At 63.2% G+C, this 17,677-nt stretch overlaps 2 non-coding genes across 2 annotated transcripts; both read right to left on the bottom strand.

The window, feature by feature from the left end:
• Window positions 1-1,832: 1,832 nt before the first annotated feature.
• LOC131868383 (5S ribosomal RNA) lies at window positions 1,833-1,951 on the bottom strand. Its single transcript, XR_009366841.1, has one exon. It is a non-coding gene; the product is annotated as a 5S ribosomal RNA (ribosomal RNA).
• A 7,804-nt stretch (window positions 1,952-9,755) lies between these two features.
• On the bottom strand, window positions 9,756-9,874 carry LOC131868382 (5S ribosomal RNA). Its single transcript, XR_009366840.1, has one exon. It is a non-coding gene; the product is annotated as a 5S ribosomal RNA (ribosomal RNA).
• Window positions 9,875-17,677: the final 7,803 nt, after the last annotated feature.

The following is a 17,677-nucleotide window of genomic DNA, read 5'->3' as shown; positions in this document are numbered from 1 at the left end:
GCGGCGTGCACGAAGTCGGAGCCCGGTTTGCCCCGGGTGCGCACCTTCGCCGCGGTGCGCACCATGGCGTGCACGAAGTCGGAGCCCGGTTTGCCCCGGGTGCGCACCTCGCGTGCACCTTCGGCGGGGTTGCGCGCCCTGGTGGGCACCATGGTGCGCACCAAGGAGCGCTCCGAAGTGTGCTCCAAGGTGCGGCGTGCACGAAGTCGGAGCCCGGTTTGCCCCGGGTGCGCACCTCGCGTGCACCTTCGGCGGGGTTGCGCGCCCTGGTGGGCACCATGGTGCGCACCAAGGAGCGCTCCGAAGTGTGCTCCAAGGTGCGGCGTGCACGAAGTCGGAGCCCGGTTTGCCCCGGGTGCGCACCTCGCGTGCACCTTCGCCGCGGTGGGCACCATGGCGTGCACGAAGTCGGAGCCCGGTTTGCCCCGGGTGCGCACCTCGCGTGCACCTTCGCCGGGGTGGGCACCTCGGCTGGGTTGCGCGCCCTGGTGCGCACCAAGGAGCGCTCCGAAGTGTGCTCCAAGGTGCGGCGTGCACGAAGTCGGAGCCCGGTTTGCCCCGGGTGCGCACCTCGCGTGCACCTTCGCCAGGGTGGGCACCTCGGTGCGCACACCTTCTCAATGTTTTCTTGCCTTTTCTGGAAATTGGTGAAGGCAGCGCATCAAAGGTGCGCACCTCGGTGTGCTCCGAGGTGCGAACCCGAGAGCGCTCCGAGGTGCCCACGAAGTCGAAAGTCGGGTTAATTGCATTGTTTTCCCCGGGTGCGCTCCGAGGTGCGCAACATCGGCGCGCACCAAGGAGGGCTCCGAAGTGTGCTCCAAGGTGCGCACGATGGCGTGCACCTCTGGTGCGCACGATTCGGAGCTCGGTTTGACCGGGGTGCGCACACCTTGGCTGGGTTGCGCACCTTTTGTGCGCTCCAAGGTGCGCACGAAGTCGGAGCTCGGTTTGCCCCGGGTGCGCACCTTCGCCAGGGTGCGCACCTTGATGCGCACGCCTTGGCTGGGCTGCGCACCTTGGTGGGCGCCATGGTGCGCACCTTTCGTGCGCTCCAAGGTGCGCACGAAGTCGGAGCTCGGTTTGCCCCGGGTGCGCACCTTGGTGGGCGCCATGGTGCACTCCGAGGTGCCCAAGATTGGTGCGCACCAAGGAGCGCTCCGAAGTGCGCTCCAAGGTGCGCGCGAAGTCGAAAGTTGGGTTAATTGTCCGGTTTGCCTCGGGTGCGCACCTTGCGTGCACCTTCGCCAGGGTGGGCGCCTTGGTGCGCACACCTTGGCTGGGCTGCGCACACCTTGGCACCCGCGTTTCCTTCATTTTAAATTTTTTTTTTTTACAATCTCTCAAGTGGGAAATTCTATAATCTCAACTTTTTTTGCCTTTTCAGGAAACTTTTGAATGGAGCGCATCATTGGTGCGCTCCGAAGTGTGCTCCAAAGCTCTCTCCAGCTGCGTGCACCTGCCCCGGCCGCGCACCCGGCCCCGCCCAGCTTCGCTCACCTGTCCCGGGCGTCTGGTGCGGAACCTTAGAGTAAGAAACATCACCGTGCACCTTGGCCAACGTGCGCGACTCGACCGAGCGCGCACTGGCCGAGGTGCACACCGATTTCACCTGGGTGCGCGCGCAGCACCTCGGGCGCACCGGGGTGCGCGCACAACGCCCGGGTTGCACCGTGGCCTGTGTGCTCGGGGCGCCTCGGGTGCGCGCTCGGTGTCGCCCCCGCGCGCGCGGTAGTGCGGGCAGCGCACCCCGGCCCGGCCCGGCCCCGACGAGAACGCAAACGGGCAAAAGGTTTATTCAAATAGCATTGCGACGCCCGGCGAAAAACTAAAAAAGGGTGCAACACCGGGACTTCCCGGGAGGTCACCCATCCCAGTACTACTCCGGCCCAAGCGCGCTTAACTGCGGAGTTCTGATGGGATCCGGTGCACTAACGCTGGTATGATCGCACCCGTTATGAGCTTGTCGCAGTGTGTACTTAGCAAACCGCGACCCACGTGCGAATCCACCCCGGCCACCCACCCCCGTCGAGGTGCACACCCTCCCTCGCGAAGTGCGCCCCGTTCGCCAAGTGTGAGCCCTGCCCGGGTGCGCGCACCTTGCTAGGGCGTCGGGTGTGCACCCGGCCCGGCCTACGTGCGTGCACCTGGAGGGGGCGTCGTGTGCGTGCAGTGTCCCGTCTGCAACGCGGTGCCCACACACCACCTCGGGCGCAACGACCTGCGCTCACATGTGGGCCGAGTGCACCTTGGTGCATGTTCGGGGCGCCTCGGGTGCACGCTCGATCTTGCCCCGGTGCACCAAGGCGCTCGGTTTGCCCCGGGTGCGCACTTGGTGCAAGGTGGGCACCCAAAATAGGGATCAAGCACCAAAACACAAGTTTCGGGATGCAAAATGGGACCCAAGGACCACAAATGCGTTCCAAGACCCATGATGGGTCCACGAGAACAAAAATGTGTTCCGAGACTTAATAAACAAATATTGGGTTTTAGGAGAAGAAACATGCTCTGATGCCCAAAACGAGAATCGACCCCGAAAAGGCCACAGGCCAAAAGTGGGATGCGAGACAAAAAAAAATGGGACCCGAGGACCAAAATTGGGTTCCCAGGTCGAAGACAGGGCAACCGGACAAGAAACGACCTCTAAGGCTCGAAATGAGTCCCGACGACTAAAACTTGACAAGAAGCACCCATCAGGCACCCAACTCGACACCCATGGGATGCCGACCCACCCGGGCTTCCACCTAGCACACCTTGGCACCCACCCACCCTCGCACCCAACCTCGCACCCAACTTAGCACCTTTGAACCCACATTGGCACTCACCCTGACCCTGGCACCTTGGAACCCACATTGGCACTCACCTTGACCCTGGCACCCACCTTTGCACTCACCTTGGGACCCACCCTGGCTCCCACCTCGGCACCCACCCAGACACCCACCTTGGTTCCTTGGCACCCACCTTGGATCCTTGGCACCCACCCCGACACCCACCTTGGCACGCAACTTGGCTACTTGCCACCCACCTTGGCTCCTTGACGCCCACCCCGACAACCACCCCGTGACCTACCCTGGCTAGGGTTGGTGCACACCCACCCTGGTGCCCACCTTGGCACCCACCCTATGACCCACCTTGGCACGCACCTTAGTACCCACCCCGTTACCCACCCTAGGACCCACCCCGTGACCCACCTTGGCCAGGGTGGGTGCCTTGGTGCGCACAACTTGCCTGGGCTGCACACCAGGGCGGGCTCAAGATGGCACCCGCGTTCCGTTTTTTTCACTATCTTTCAAAACGGAAATTTTAAAATCTCATTTTTTTCTTTTTTTTGCCTTTTCTGGAAATTAGTGAAGGCAGCGCATCAAAGGTGCGCAATGCTGGTGCGAACCCGGGAGCGCTCCGATGTGTGCTCCAAGGTGCGGCGTGCACGAAGTCCGAGCCCGGTTTGCCCCGGGTGCGCACCTCGCGTGCACCTTCGCCGGGGTGAGCACCTTGGCTGGGTTGCGCGCCCTGGTGCGTACCAAGGAGCGCTCTGAAGTGTGCTCCAAGGTGCGGCGTGCACGAAGTCGGAGCCCGGTTTGCCCCGGGTGTGCACCTCGGGTGCGCACCTCGCGTGCACCTTCGCTGCGGTGGGCACCTTGGCTGGGTTGCGCGCCTTGGTGGGCACCATGCAGTGCACGAAGTCGGAGCCCGGTTTGCCCCGGGCGCGCACCTCCGCCAGGGTGGGCACCTTGGTGCGCACAACTTGCCTGGGCTGCGCATCAGGAAGGGCTCAAGATGGCACCCGCGTTCCGTTTTTTTCACTATCTTTCAGAACGGAAATTTTAAAATATCGTTTTTTTTTGCCTTTTCTGGAAATTAGTGAAGGCAGCGCATCAAAGGTGCGCAACGCTGGTGCGAACCTGGGAGCGCTCCGATGTGTGCTCCAAGGTGCGGCGTGCACGAAGTCGGAGCCCGGTTTGCCTCGGGTGCGCCCTGGTGGGCACCATGGTGCGCACCAAGGAGCGCTCCGAAGTGTGCTCCAAGGTGCGGCCTGCACGAAGTCGGAGCCCGGTTTGCCCCGGGTGTGCACCTCGGGTGGGCACCTTGGTGCGCATGCCTTGCCTGGGCTGCGCACCAGGGCGGGCTCAAGATGGCACCCGCGTTCCTTTTTTTTCACTATCTTTCAAAACGGAAATTTTAAAATCTCATTTTTTTTTGCCTTTTTCTGGAAATTAGTGAAGGCAGCGCATCAAAGGTGCGCACCTCGCTGCCCACCACGGTGCGCAACGCCGGTGGGCACCCGGGAGTGCTTCGAAGTGTGCTCCAAGGTGCTGCGTGCACGTTGTCGGAGCCCGGTTTGCCCCGGGTGCGCACCTCGCGTGCACCTTCGTCGGGGTGGGCACCTTGGCTTGGTTTGCCCCGGCTGCGCTCCGAAGCGGGGTTATTGGAGCGCCGCCTCTTTTTTTGTCGGAGCGTTTGGTGGGGTTTCTCGCATTGGCTCTTCCGAGGCCCGGTTGCCACCCTGGCGCGCACGAAGTCGGAAGTAGGGTTAATTGCCCGGGTGCGCACCTTTGCCAGGGTGGCACCTTACCTGGGCTGCGCACCAGGGCGGGCTCAAGATGGCACGCGCGTTCCGTTTTTTTCACTATCTTTCAAAACGGAAATTTTAAAATCTCCTTTTTTTTTTGCCTTTTCTGGAAATTAGTGAAGGCAGCGCATCAAAGGTGCGCACCTCGCTGCCCACCTTGGTGTGCTCTGAGGTGCGCACCCGGGAGCGCTACGAAGTGTGCTCCAAGGTGCGGCGTGCACGTTGTCGGAGCCCGGTTTGCCCCGGGTGCGCACCTCGCCTGCACCTTGGCCGGGGTGGGCACCTTGGCTGGGTTTGCCCAGGGTGCGCTCCGAAGCGGGGTTACTGGAGCGCCCCCTCTTTTTTTGTCAGAGAGTTTGGTGGGGTTTCTCGCATTGGCTCTTCCCAGGCCCGGTTGTTGGGTGCGCTCCCACCCTGGCGCGCGCGAAGTTGGAAGTTGGGTTAATTGCCCGGGCGCGCACCTTCGCCAGGGTGGGCACCTTGGTGCGCAAACCTTGGCTGGGCTGCGCACCAGGGCGGGCTCAAGATGGCACCAGCATTCCCTTTTTCTCACTATCTTTCAAAACGGAAATTTTAAAATCTCGTTTTTTTTTTGCCTTTTATGGAAATTAGTGAAGGCATCGCATCAAAGGTGCGCACCTCGCTGCCCACCTTGGTGTGCTCCGAGGTGCCCACCACGGTGCGCAACGCCGGTGCGAACCCGGGAGCGCCCCGATGTGTGCTCCAAGGTGCGGCGTGCACGAAGTCGGACCCCGGTTTGCCCCGGGTGCGCACCTCGCGTGCACCTTGGTGCGCACACCTTGGCTGGGTTGCGCGGCCTGGTGGGCACCATGGTGCGCACCAAGGAGCGCTCCGAAGTGTGCTCCAAGGTGCGGCGTGCACGAAGTCGGAGCCCGGTTTGCCCCGGGTGCGCACCTTCGCCGCGGTGGGCACCATGGCGTGCACGAAGTCGGAGCCCGGTTTGCCCCGGGTGCGCACCTCGCGTGCACCTTCGCCGGGGTGGGCACCTCGGCTGGGTTGCGCGCCCTGGTGCGCACCAAGGAGCGCTCTGAAGTGTGCTCCAAGGTGCGGCGTGCACGAAGTCGGAGCCCGGTTTGCCCCGGGTGTGCACCTCGCGTGCACCTTCGCTGCGGTGGGCACCTTGGCTGGGTTGCGCGCCTTGGTGGGCACCATGCAGTGCACGAAGTCGGAGCCCGGTTTGCCCCGGGCGCGCACCTCCGCCAGGGTGGGCACCTTGGTGCGCACAACTTGCCTGGGCTGCGCACCAGGAAGGGCTCAAGATGGCACCCGCGTTCCGTTTTTTTCACTATCTTTCAGAACGGAAATTTTAAAATATCGTTTTTTTTTGCCTTTTCTGGAAATTAGTGAAGGCAGCGCATCAAAGGTGCGCAACGCTGGTGCGAACCTGGGAGCGCTCCGATGTGTGCTCCAAGGTGCGGCGTGCACGAAGTCGGACCCCGGTTTGCCCCGGGTGCGCACCTCGCGTGCACCTTGGTGCGCACACCTTGGCTGGGTTGCGCGCCCTGGTGGGCACCATGGTGCGCACCAAGGAGCGCTCCGAAGTGTGCTCCAAGGTGCGGCGTGCACGAAGTCGGAGCCCGGTTTGCCCCGGGTGCGCACCTCGCGTGCACCTTCGCCGCGGTGGGCACCATGGCGTGCACGAAGTCGGAGCCCGGTTTGCCCCGGGTGCGCACCTCGCGTGCACCTTCGCCGGGGTGGGCACCTTAGTGTGCAGACCTTGGCTGGGTTGCGCGCCCTGGTGGGCACCATGGTGCGCACCAAGGAGCGCTCCGAAGTGTGCTCCAAGGTGCGGCCTGCACGAAGTCGGAGCCCGGTTTGCCCCGGGTGTGCACCTCGGGTGGGCACCTTGGTGCGCATGCCTTGCCTGGGCTGCGCACCAGGGCGGGCTCAAGATGGCACCCGCGTTCCTTTTTTTTCACTATCTTTCAAAACGGAAATTTTAAAATCTCATTTTTTTTTGCCTTTTTCTGGAAATTAGTGAAGGCAGCGCATCAAAGGTGCGCACCTCGCTGCCCACCACGGTGCGCAACGCCGGTGGGCACCCGGGAGTGCTTCGAAGTGTGCTCCAAGGTGCTGCGTGCACGTTGTCGGAGCCCGGTTTGCCCCGGGTGCGCACCTCGCGTGCACCTTCGTCGGGGTGGGCACCTTGGCTGGGTTTGCCCCGGCTGCGCTCCGAAGCGGGGTTATTGGAGCGCCGCCTCTTTTTTTGTCGGAGCGTTTGGTGGGGTTTCTCGCATTGGCTCTTCCGAGGCCCGGTTGCCACCCTGGCGCGCACGAAGTCGGAAGTAGGGTTAATTGCCCGGGTGCGCACCTTTGCCAGGGTGGGCACCTTACCTGGGCTGCGCACCAGGGCGGGCTCAAGATGGCACGCGCGTTCCGTTTTTTTCACTATCTTTCAAAACGGAAATTTTAAAATCTCCTTTTTTTTTTGCCTTTTCTGGAAATTAGTGAAGGCAGCGCATCAAAGGTGCGCACCTCGCTGCCCACCTTGGTGTGCTCTGAGGTGCGCACCCGGGAGCGCTACGAAGTGTGCTCCAAGGTGCGGCGTGCACGTTGTCGGAGCCCGGTTTGCCCCGGGTGCGCACCTCGCCTGCACCTTGGCCGGGGTGGGCACCTTGGCTGGGTTTGCCCAGGGTGCGCTCCGAAGCGGGGTTACTGGAGCGCCCCCTCTTTTTTTGTCAGAGCGTTTGGTGGGGTTTCTCGCATTGGCTCTTCCCAGGCCCGGTTGTTGGGTGCGCTCCCACCCTGGCGCGCGCGAAGTTGGAAGTTGGGTTAATTGCCCGGGCGCGCACCTTCGCCAGGGTGGGCACCTTGGTGCGCACACCTTGGCTGGGCTGCGCACCAGGGCGGGCTCAAGATGGCACCAGCATTCCCTTTTTCTCACTATCTTTCAAAACGGAAATTTTAAAATCTCGTTTTTTTTTTGCCTTTTATGGAAATTAGTGAAGGCATCGCATCAAAGGTGCGCACCTCGCTGCCCACCTTGGTGTGCTCCGAGGTGCCCACCACGGTGCGCAACGCCGGTGCGAACCCGGGAGCGCCCCGATGTGTGCTCCAAGGTGCGGCGTGCACGAAGTCGGACCCCGGTTTGCCCCGGGTGCGCACCTCGCGTGCACCTTGGTGCGCACACCTTGGCTGGGTTGCGCGGCCTGGTGGGCACCATGGTGCGCACCAAGGAGCGCTCCGAAGTGTGCTCCAAGGTGCGGCGTGCACGAAGTCGGAGCCCGGTTTGCCCCGGGTACGCACCTCGCGTGCACCTTCGCCGGGGTGGGCACCTCGGCTGGGTTGCGCGCCCTGGTGCGCACCAAGGAGCGCTCCGAAGTGTGCTCCAAGGTGCGGCGTGCACGAAGTCGGAGCCCGGTTTGCCCCGGGTGCGCACCTTCGCCGCGGTGCGCACCATGGCGTGCACGAAGTCGGAGCCCGGTTTGCCCCGGGTGCGCACCTCGCGTGCACCTTCGGCGGGGTTGCGCGCCCTGGTGGGCACCATGGTGCGCACCAAGGAGCGCTCCGAAGTGTGCTCCAAGGTGCGGCGTGCACGAAGTCGGAGCCCGGTTTGCCCCGGGTGCGCACCTCGCGTGCACCTTCGGCGGGGTTGCGCGCCCTGGTGGGCACCATGGTGCGCACCAAGGAGCGCTCCGAAGTGTGCTCCAAGGTGCGGCGTGCACGAAGTCGGAGCCCGGTTTGCCCCGGGTGCGCACCTCGCGTGCACCTTCGCCGCGGTGGGCACCATGGCGTGCACGAAGTCGGAGCCCGGTTTGCCCCGGGTGCGCACCTCGCGTGCACCTTCGCCGGGGTGGGCACCTCGGCTGGGTTGCGCGCCCTGGTGCGCACCAAGGAGCGCTCCGAAGTGTGCTCCAAGGTGCGGCGTGCACGAAGTCGGAGCCCGGTTTGCCCCGGGTGCGCACCTCGCGTGCACCTTCGCCAGGGTGGGCACCTCGGTGCGCACACCTTCTCAATGTTTTCTTGCCTTTTCTGGAAATTGGTGAAGGCAGCGCATCAAAGGTGCGCACCTCGGTGTGCTCCGAGGTGCGAACCCGAGAGCGCTCCGAGGTGCCCACGAAGTCGAAAGTCGGGTTAATTGCATTGTTTTCCCCGGGTGCGCTCCGAGGTGCGCAACATCGGCGCGCACCAAGGAGGGCTCCGAAGTGTGCTCCAAGGTGCGCACGATGGCGTGCACCTCTGGTGCGCACGATTCGGAGCTCGGTTTGACCGGGGTGCGCACACCTTGGCTGGGTTGCGCACCTTTTGTGCGCTCCAAGGTGCGCACGAAGTCGGAGCTCGGTTTGCCCCGGGTGCGCACCTTCGCCAGGGTGCGCACCTTGATGCGCACGCCTTGGCTGGGCTGCGCACCTTGGTGGGCGCCATGGTGCGCACCTTTCGTGCGCTCCAAGGTGCGCACGAAGTCGGAGCTCGGTTTGCCCCGGGTGCGCACCTTGGTGGGCGCCATGGTGCACTCCGAGGTGCCCAAGATTGGTGCGCACCAAGGAGCGCTCCGAAGTGCGCTCCAAGGTGCGCGCGAAGTCGAAAGTTGGGTTAATTGTCCGGTTTGCCTCGGGTGCGCACCTTGCGTGCACCTTCGCCAGGGTGGGCGCCTTGGTGCGCACACCTTGGCTGGGCTGCGCACACCTTGGCACCCGCGTTTCCTTCATTTTAAATTTTTTTTTTTTACAATCTCTCAAGTGGGAAATTCTATAATCTCAACTTTTTTTGCCTTTTCAGGAAACTTTTGAATGGAGCGCATCATTGGTGCGCTCCGAAGTGTGCTCCAAAGCTCTCTCCAGCTGCGTGCACCTGCCCCGGCCGCGCACCCGGCCCCGCCCAGCTTCGCTCACCTGTCCCGGGCGTCTGGTGCGGAACTTAGAGTAAGAAACATCACCGTGCACCTTGGCCAACGTGCGCGACTCGACCGAGCGCGCACTGGCCGAGGTGCACACCGATTTCACCTGGGTGCGCGCGCAGCACCTCGGGGCGCACCGGGGTGCGCGCACAACGCCCGGGTTGCACCGTGGCCTGTGTGCTCGGGGCGCCTCGGGTGCGCGCTCGGTGTCGCCCCCCGCGCGCGCGGTAGTGCGGGCAGCGCACCCCGGCCCGGCCCGGCCCCGACGAGAACGCAAACGGGCAAAAGGTTTATTCAAATAGCATTGCGACGCCCGGCGAAAAACTAAAAAGGGTGCAACACCGGGACTTCCCGGGAGGTCACCCATCCCAGTACTACTCCGGCCCAAGCGCGCTTAACTGCGGAGTTCTGATGGGATCCGGTGCACTAACGCTGGTATGATCGCACCCGTTATGAGCTTGTCGCAGTGTGTACTTAGCAAACCGCGACCCACGTGCGAATCACCCCGGCCACCCACCCCCGTCGAGGTGCACACCCTCCCTCGCGAAGTGCGCCCCGTTCGCCAAGTGTGAGCCCTGCCCGGGTGCGCGCACCTTGCTAGGGCGTCGGGTGTGCACCCGGCCCGGCCCTTACGTGCGTGCACCTGGAGGGGGCGTCGTGTGCGTGCAGTGTCCCGTCTGCAACGCGGTGCCCACACACCACCTCTGGGCGCAACGACCTGCGCTCACATGTGGGCCGAGTGCACCTTGGTGCATGTTCGGGGCGCCTCGGGTGCCACGCTCGATCTTGCCCCGGTGCACCAAGGCGCTCGGTTTGCCCCGGGTGCGCACTTGGTGCAAGGTGGGCACCCAAAATAGGGATCAAGCACCAAAACACAAGTTTCGGGATGCAAAATGGGACCCAAGGACCACAAATGCGTTCCAAGACCCATGATGGGTCCACGAGAACAAAAATGTGTTCCGAGACTTAATAAACAAATATTGGGTTTTAGGAGAAGAAACATGCTCTGATGCCCAAAACGAGAATCGACCCCGAAAAGGCCACAGGCCAAAAGTGGGATGCGAGACAAAAAAAAATGGGACCCGAGGACCAAAATTGGGTTCCCAGGTCGAAGACAGGGCAACTCGGACAAGAAACGACCTCTAAGGCTCGAAATGAGTCCCGACGACTAAACTTGACAAGAAGCACCCATCAGGCACCCAACTCGACACCCATGGGATGCCGACCCACCCGGGCTTCCACCTAGCACACCTTGGCACCCACCCACCCTCGCACCCAACCTCGCACCCAACTTAGCACCTTTGAACCCACATTGGCACTCACCCTGACCCTGGCACCTTGGAACCCACATTGGCACTCACCTTGACCCTGGCACCCACCTTTGCACTCACCTTGGGACCCACCCTGGCTCCCACCTCGGCACCCACCCAGACACCCACCTTGGTTCCTTGGCACCCACCTTGGATCCTTGGCACCCACCCCGACACCCACCTTGGCACGCAACTTGGCTACTTGCCACCCACCTTGGCTCCTTGACCGCCCACCCCGACAACCACCCCGTGACCTACCCTGGCTAGGGTTGGTGCACACCCACCCTGGTGCCCACCTTGGCACCCACCCTATGACCCACCTTGGCACGCACCTTAGTACCCACCCCGTTACCCACCCTAGGACCCACCCCGTGACCCACCTTGGCCAGGGTGGGTGCCTTGGTGCGCACAACTTGCCTGGGCTGCACACCAGGGCGGGGCTCAAGATGGCACCCCGCGTTCCGTTTTTTCACTATCTTCAAAACGGAAATTTTAAAATCTCATTTTTTTCTTTTTTTTTGCCTTTTCTGGAAATTAGTGAAGGCAGCGCATCAAAGGTGCGCAATGCTGGTGCGAACCCGGAGCGCTCCGATGGTGCTCCAAGGTGCGGCGTGCACGAAGTCCGAGCCCGGTTTGCCCCGGGTGCGCACCCTCGCGTGCACCTTCGCCGAGGTGAGCACCTTGGCTGGGTTGCGCGCCCTGGTGCGTACCAAGGAGCGCTCTGAAGTGTGCTCCAAGGTGCGGCGTGCACGAAGTCGGAGCCCGGTTTGCCCGGGTGTGCACCTCGGGTGCGCACCTCGCGGTGCACCTTCGCTGCGGTGGGCACCTTGGCTGGGTTGCGCGCCTTGGTGGGGCACCATGCAGTGCACGAAGTCGGAGCCCGGTTTGCCCCGGGCGCGCACCTCCGCCAGGGTGGGCACCTTGGTGCGCACAACTTGCCTGGGCTGCGCATCAGGAAGGGCTCAAGATGGCACCCGCGTTCCGTTTTTTTCACTATCTTTCAGAACGGAAATTTTAAAATATCGTTTTTTTTTGCCTTTTCTCTGAAATTAGTGAAGGCAGCGCATCAAAGGTGCGCAAACGCTGGTGCGAACCTGGAGCGCTCCGATGGTGTGCTCCAAGGTGCGGCGTGCACGAAGTCGGAGCCCGGTTGCCTCGGGTGCGCCCTGGTGGGCACCATGGTGCGCACCAAGGAGCGCTCCGAAGTGTGCTCCAAGGTGCGGCCTGCACGAAGTCCGGAGCCCGGTTTGCCCCGGGTGTGCACCTCGGGTGGGCACCTTGGTGCGCATGCCTTGCCTGGGCTGCGCACCAGGGCGGGCTCAAGATGGCACCCGCGTTCCTTTTTTTTCACTATCTTTCAAAACGGAAATTTTAAAATCTCATTTTTTTTGCCTTTTTCTGGAAATTAGTGAAGGCAGCGCATCAAAGGTGCGCACCTCGCTGCCCACCACGGTGCGCAACGCGGTGGGCACCCGGGAGTGCTTCGAAGTGTGCTCCAAGGTGCTGCGTGCACGTTGTCGGAGCCCGGTTTGCCCCGGGTGCGCACCTCGCGTGCACCTTCGTCGGGGTGGGCCACCTTGGCTTGGTTTGCCCCGGCTGCGCTCCGAAGCGGGGTTATTGGAGCGCCGCCTCTTTTTTGTCGGAGCGTTTGGTGGGGTTTCTCGCATTGGCTCTTCCGAGGCCCGGTTGCCACCCTGGCTGCGCACGAAGTCGGAAGTAGGGTTAATTGCCCGGGTGCGCACCTTTGCCAGGGTGGCACCTTACCTGGGCTGCGCACCAGGGGCGGGGCTCAAGATGGCACGCTCGTTCCGTTTTTTTCACTATCTTTCAAAACGGAAATTTTAAAATCTCCTTTTTTTTTGCCTTTTCTGGAAATTAGTGAAGGCAGCGCATCAAGGTGCGCACCTCGCTGCCCCACCTTGGTGTGCTCTGAGGTGCGCACCCGGGAGCGCTACGAAGTGTGCTCCAAGGTGCGGCGTGCACGTGGTCGGAGCCCGGTTTGCCCCGGGTGCGCACCTCGCCTGCACCTTGGCCGGGGTGGGCACCTTGGCTGGGTTTGCCCAGGGTGCGCTCCGAAGCGGGGTTACTGGAGCGCCCCCTCTTTTTTTGTCAGAGAGTTTGGTGGGGTTTCTCGCATTGGCTCTTCCCAGGCCCGTTGTTGGGTGCGCTCCCACCCTGGCGCGCGCGAAGTTTGGAAGTTGGGTTAATTGCCCGGGCGCGCACTTCGCCAGGGTGGGCACCTTGGTGCGCAAACCTTGGCTGGCTGCGCACCAGGGCGGGCTCAAGATGGCACCAGCATTCCCTTTTTCTCACTATCTTTCAAAACGGAAATTTTAAAATCTCGTTTTTTTTTTGCCTTTTATGGAAATTAGTGAAGGCATCGCATCAAAGGTGCGCACCTCGCTGCCCACCTTGGTGTGCTCCGAGGTGCCCACCACGGTGCGCAACGCCGGTGCGAACCCGGGAGCGCCCCGATGTGTGCTCAAGGTGCGGCGTGCACGAAGTCGGACCCGGTTTGCCCCGGGTGCGCACCTCGCGTGCACCTTGGTGCGCACACCTTGGCTGGGTTGCGCGGCCCTGGTGGGCACCATGGTGCGCACCAAGGAGCGCTCCGAAGTGTGCTCCAAGGTGCGGCGTGCACGAAGTCGGAGCCCGGTTTGCCCCGGGTGCGCACCTTCGCCGCGGTGGGCACCATGGCGTGCACGAAGTCGGAGCCCGGTTTGCCCCGGGTGCGCACCTCGCGTGCACCTTCGCCGGGGTGGGCACCTCGGCTGGGTTGCGCGCCCTGGTGCGCACCAAGGAGCGCTCTGAAGTGTGCTCCAAGGTGCGGCGTGCACGAAGTCGGAGCCCGGTTTGCCCGGGTGTGCACCTCGCGTGCACCTTCGCTGCGGTGGGCACCTTGGCTGGGTTGCGCGCCTTGGTGGGCACCATGCAGTGCACGAAGTCGGAGCCCGGTTTGCCCCGGGCGCGCACCTCCGCCAGGGTGGGCACCTTGGTGCGCACAACTTGCCTGGGCTGCGCACCAGGAAGGGCTCAAGATGGCACCCGCGTTCCGTTTTTTTCACTATCTTTCAGAACGGAAATTTTAAAATATCGTTTTTTTTTGCCTTTTCTGGAAATTAGTGAAGGCAGCGCATCAAAGGTGCGCAACGCTGGTGCGAACCTGGGAGCGCTCCGATGTGTGCTCCAAGGTGCGGCGTGCACGAAGTCGGACCCCGGTTTGCCCCGGGTGCGCACCTCGCGTGCACCTTGGTGCGCACACCTTGGCTGGGTTGCGCGCCCTGGTGGGCACCAAGGTGCGCACCAAGGAGCGCTCCGAAGTGTGCTCCAAGGTGCGGCGTGCACGAAGTCGGAGCCCGGTTTGCCCCGGGTGCGCGACCTCGCGTGCACCTTCGCCGCGGTGGGCACCATGGCGTGCACGAAGTCGGAGCCCGGTTTGCCCCGGGTGCGCACCTCGCGTGCACCTTCGCCGGGGTGGGCACCTTAGTGTGCAGACCTTGGCTGGGTTGCGCGCCCTGGTGGGCACCATGGTGCGCACCAAGGAGCGCTCCGAAGTGTGCTCCAAGGTGCGGCCTGCCACGAAGTCGGAGCCCGGTTTGCCCCGGGTGTGCACCTCGGGTGGGCACCTTGGTGCGCATGCCTTGCCTGGGCTGCGCACCAGGGCGGGCTCAAGATGGCACCCGCGTCCTTTTTTTTCACTATCTTTCAAAACGGAAATTTTAAATCTCATTTTTTTTTGCCTTTTCTGGAAATTAGTGAAGGCAGCGCATCAAAGGTGCGCACCTCGCTGCCCACCACGGTGCGCAACGCCGGTGGGCACCCGGGAGTGCTTCGAAGTGTGCTCCAAGGTGCTGCGTGCACGTTGTCGGAGCCCGGTTTGCCCCGGGTGCGCACACTCGCGTGCACCTTCGTCGGGGTGGGCACCTTGGCTGGGTTTGCCCCGGCTGCGCTCCGAAGCGGGGTTATTGGAGCGCCGCCTCTTTTTTTGTCGGAGCGTTTGGTGGGGTTTCTCGCATTGGCTCTTCCGAGGCCCGGTTGCCACCCTGGCGCGCACGAAGTCGGAAGTAGGTTAATTGCCCGGGTGCGCACCTTTGCCAGGGTGGGCACCTTACCTGGGCTGCGCACCAGGGCGGGCTCAAGATGGCACGCGCGTTCCGTTTTTTTTCACTATCTTTCAAAACGGAAATTTTAAAATCTCCTTTTTTTTTTGCCTTTTCTGGAAATTAGTGAAGGCAGCGCATCAAAGGTGCGCACCTCGCTGCCCACCTTGGTGTGCTCTGAGGTGCGCACCCGGGGAGCGCTACGAAGTGTGCTCCAAGGTGCGCGTGCACGTTGTCGGAGCCCGGTTTGCCCCGGGTGCGCACCTCGCCTGCACCTTGGCCGGGGTGGGCACCTTGGCTGGGTTTGCCCAGGGTGCGCTCCGAAGCGGGGTTACTGGAGCGCCCCCTCTTTTTTTGTCAGAGCGTTTGGTGGGGTTTCTCGCATTGGCTCTTCCCAGGCCCGTTGTTGGGTGCGCTCCCCACCCTGGCGCGCGAGCGAAGTTGGAAGTTGGGTTAATTGCCCGGCGCGCACCTTCGCCAGGGTGGGCACCTTGGTGCGCACACCTTGGCTGGGCTGCGCACCAGGGCGGGCTCAAGATGGCACCAGCATTCCCTTTTTCTCACTATCTTTCAAAACGGAAATTTTAAATCTCGTTTTTTTTTTGCCTTTTATGGAAATTAGTGAAGGCATCGCATCAAAGGTGCGCAACCCTCGCTGCCCACCTTGGTGTGCTCCGAGGTGCCCACCACGGTGCGGCAACGCCGGTGCGAACCCGGGAGCGCCCCGATGTGTGCTCCAAGGTGCGGCGTGCACGAAGTCGGACCCCGGTTTGCCCCGGGTGCCGCACCTCGCGTGCACCTTGGTGCGCACACCTTGGCTGGGTTGCGCGGCCTGGGGGGCACCATGGTGCGCACCAAGGAGCGCTCCGAAGTGTGCTCCAAGGTGCGGCAGTGCACGAAGTCGGAGCCCGGTTTGCCCCGGGTACGCACCTCGCGTGCACCTTTCGCCGGGGTGGGCACCTCGGCTGGGTTCGCGCCCTGGTGCGCACCAAGGAGCGCTCCGAAGTGTGCTCCAAGGTGCGGCGTGCACGAAGTCGGAGCCCGGTTTGTCCCCGGGTGCGCACCTTCGCCGCGGTGCGCACCATGGCGGTGCACGAAGTCGGAGCCCGGTTTGCCCCGGGTGCGCACCTCGCGTGCACCTTCGGCGGGGTTGCGCGCCCTGGTGGGCACCATGGTGCGCACCAAGGAGCGCTCCGAAGTGTGCTCCAAGGTGCGGCGTGCACGAAGTCGGAGCCCGGTTTGCCCCGGGTGCGCACCTCGCGTGCACCTTCGGCGGGGTTGCGCGCCCTGGTGGGCACCATGGTGCGCACCAAGGAGCGCTCCGAAGTGTGCTCCAAGGTGCGGCGTGCACGAAGTCGGAGCCCGGTTTGCCCCGGGTGCGCACCTCGCGTGCACCTTCGCCGCGGTGGGCACCATGGCGTGCACGAAGTCGGAGCCCGGTTTGCCCCGGGTGCGCACCTCGCGTGCACCTTCGCCGGGGTGGGCACCTCGGCTGGGTTGCGCGCCCTGGTGCGCACCAAGGAGCGCTCCGAAGTGTGCTCCAAGGTGCGGCGTGCACGAAGTCGGAGCCCGGTTTGCCCCGGGTGCGCACCTCGCGTGCACCTTCGCCAGGGTGGGCACCTCGGTGCGCACAACCTTCTCAATGTTTTCTTGCCTTTTCTGGAAATTGGTGAAGGCAGCGCATCAAAGGTGCGCACCTCGGTGTGCTCCGAGGTGCGAACCCGAGAGCGCTCCGAGGTGCCCACGAAGTCGAAAGTCGGGTTAATTGCATTGTTTTCCCCGGGTGCGCTCCGAGGTGCGCAACATCGGCGCGCACCAAGGAGGGCTCCGAAGTGTGCTCCAAGGTGCGCACGATGGCGTGCACCTCTGGTGCGCACGATTCGGAGCTCGCGTTTGACCGGGGTGCGCACACCTTGGCTGGGTTGCGCACCTTTTGTGCGCTCCAAGGTGCGCACGAAGTCGGAGCTCGGTTTGCCCCGGGTGCGCACCTTCGCCAGGGTGCGCACCTTGATGCGCACGCCCTTGGCTGGGCTGCGCACCTTGGTGGGCGCCATGGTGCGCACCTTTCGTGCGCTCCAAGGTGCGCACGAAGTCGGAGCTCGGTTTGCCCCGGGTGCGCACCTTGGTGGGCGCCATGGTGCACTCCGAGGTGCCCAAGATTGGTGCGCACCAAGGAGCGCTCCAAGGTGCGCGCGAAGTCGAAAGTTGGGTTAATTGTCCGGTTTGCCTCGGGTGCGCACCTTGCGTGCACCTTCGCCAGGGTGGGCGCCTTGGTGCGCACACCTTGGCTGGGCTGCGCACACCTTGGCACCCGCGTTTCCTTCATTTTAAATTTTTTTTTTTTACAATCTCTCAAGTGGGAAATTCTATAATCTCAACTTTTTTTGCCTTTTCAAAACTTTTGAATGGAGCGCATCATTGGTGCGCTCCGAAGTGTGCTCCAAAGCTCTCTCCAGCTGCGTGCACCTGCCCCGGCCGCGCACCCGGCCCCGCCCAGCTTCGCTCACCTGTCCCGGGCGTCTGGTGCGGAACCTTAGAGTAAGAAACATCACCGTGCACCTTGGCCAACGTGCGCGACTCGACCGAGCGCGCACTGGCCGAGGTGCACACCGATTTCACCTGGGTGCGCGCGCAGCACCTCGGGCGCACCGGGGTGCGCGCACAACGCCCGGGTTGCACCGTGGCCTGTGTGCTCGGGGCGCCTCGGGTGCGCGCTCGGTGTCGCCCCCGCGCGCGCGGTAGTGCGGGCAGCGCACCCCGGCCCGGCCCGGCCCCGACGAGAACGCAAACGGGCAAAAGGTTTATTCAAATAGCATTGCGACGCCCGGCGAAAAACTAAAAA

The sequence above is a fragment of the Cryptomeria japonica genome, unplaced genomic scaffold (assembly GCF_030272615.1).
Source record: "Cryptomeria japonica unplaced genomic scaffold, Sugi_1.0 HiC_scaffold_205, whole genome shotgun sequence".
Taxonomy (NCBI): Eukaryota; Viridiplantae; Streptophyta; class Pinopsida; order Cupressales; family Cupressaceae; genus Cryptomeria; species Cryptomeria japonica.
The sequence above is the reverse complement of the archived record's forward strand: the minus strand, read 5'-3'. Positions and strand labels throughout refer to the sequence as shown.